At 43.0% G+C, this 1,953-nt stretch overlaps 1 pseudogene; it reads left to right on the top strand.

Moving 5' to 3' along the window:
• The first annotated feature begins 205 nt into the window (after positions 1–205).
• LOC132446825 (uncharacterized) lies at positions 206–1,219 on the top strand (annotated as a pseudogene).
• The last annotated feature ends 734 nt before the right edge of the window (positions 1,220–1,953 follow it).

The following is a 1,953-nucleotide window of genomic DNA, read 5'->3' as shown; positions in this document are numbered from 1 at the left end:
GTTTTAAGCTAATTATGCCTAATCAATACAGCCGTATTGTTCATAAATTGGTTATTATGACAGGTAGGCTATTTTACCCCTTTAGCATAGTGTTATAAATATCCCAATTTACTCAAGTATGACACAATAAGGTAGGCCAGATTACTTTGAAATGTTTAATGTTAAAAAGTAAACTTTTTTTATTGTCTTCCCAATAATATGGAATATGTTGCTATACCCAAACCTGATACTGTGGTATACTGTACTGTAGTACAGAGGTTTTCTTTTAGCCCAAGCATAAATAGAATGAAGTAATATAAAATCATAGGATCATTAATGTTTATTGTAATGTAGAGTTAACTGAAAATTTAGCTATTATTTGAAATGGCAACAACTTAATATCTATTTCCCTTGTGCTCTCACAGAAAAAGACTGTAAGAAAAGGTGGCGCGACCTGAGGGATCGATGTGTGAGGGAGAGGAGGGAGGCATCATAAACAACAGCCAGTGGCAGCGCTGCCAGCAACAGGAGGCCCTGGTGCCATGCTGGACTGATGGCCTTTATAGACCCCTTCGTGGCATCCAGGATGACGACAAGCAACATGCCAGAGAGTTGTGAGAATGGTGTGGATGAGAGTGAGATTGAGAGTGTGCATGAGAGTGAACTGGAGGCCTTCTTGGCAGCTACCAACTCCAGCATGAAATTCTTTGTGAATGAGAGTGTGGCGAATGAGAGTGTGGCGAATGAGAGTGTGGCGAATGAGAGAGTGAATGTGCAAGTGAATGCAGGTCGGGCTGCAGGTGCTGCTGTTGCTCTGGGCAGGAAGAGGAGGGCTGGAAGGGCAGAGGCACCCAACTCAGCCTTTGAGCGAAACCTGATGCTCGCCCTGGAGAGAACACCTGGCCCCAGTCTCACTACTATTCCGGTCGTGGATGAGGACCACCATTTCCTGCTAAGCCTCCTGCCATCACTGCGGCGGCTGGAGCTTAGCAAGAAGGCACTCTTAAAGCTCCAGATACATCGCCTGATGTATGAGGCAGAGTTTCAATGTAAGTGGGCAATGGTTACAATACCTGTTAATTGTTATTGCAAATATTTCCCTGACTTGATCGACCTGTCGCTATAACCTGGCTGTTCTGTCTTTTTGTCATTTGGCTTTTTCAGAACAAACTCCTGTGACCTGGTGACTCCTGTTCTTTTAATTTAAAATGTTACAATTCTATTTTTTTTAATTAAATAAAATCACTTGATTGTTTATAAAAAAGATGGTTTATGATTTGGTTCCTTTCACTTTAAAGTAAATAAGACAATGTTACAAATCATCTGACAAGATTATATGACAAACAACAAATAATTTACTTTATCAGCCTGAAAAAAGTATCCTTTCATAACCTATGCAAATATTTAGTCATAACACAGTGAAGATGCGTGTTCAGAAAAGTATACTGTACAAATTCATATGGGTTTTAGGGACTGTATGCAAAGTTTGCTCTTTATTGATGTGAGTGGCCCTGAAAAGGTTTTTTTTTTTATGAAGATGATGGTATCAAACTATATTATTCTGCCATGAAACCTTGCCAGCAGCGCTGTTGAAATAGGTCATGAACCACTCCCTCTCCTGCATCACTTCCTTGGTGGAGTTGTTTGTTCCAAGACGCCTGCCTCCTTCCAAGGGGACTGCTTCGTCACTTGATGGAGGTGTGGCCTCTGTTGACCTCAGCAGGTTGTGGAGGATGCAGGTTGCCTTTACACAGGCTTCCACATGCTCAGGATTTTGCCCCATCACTCTGTAGTACATGCGGAACCTGGATGCAAGGATCCCAAAGGCACACTCGACCACCAGACGAGCCCGAGACAGACGGTAGTTGAACAACAGCTTCTGCCTTGTCAGGTTGTTTCCAGGTTAGGGCCTCATGATGTGCTTCTGCAGAGGGAAGGCCTCGTCCTCCACAAACACGTGTGGCATCTCACCAA

The sequence above is a fragment of the Gadus macrocephalus genome, chromosome 18, assembly GCF_031168955.1.
Source record: "Gadus macrocephalus chromosome 18, ASM3116895v1".
Lineage (NCBI taxonomy): Eukaryota > Metazoa > Chordata > Actinopteri > Gadiformes > Gadidae > Gadus > Gadus macrocephalus.
This window is presented reverse-complemented; position numbering and strand designations above follow the sequence as displayed.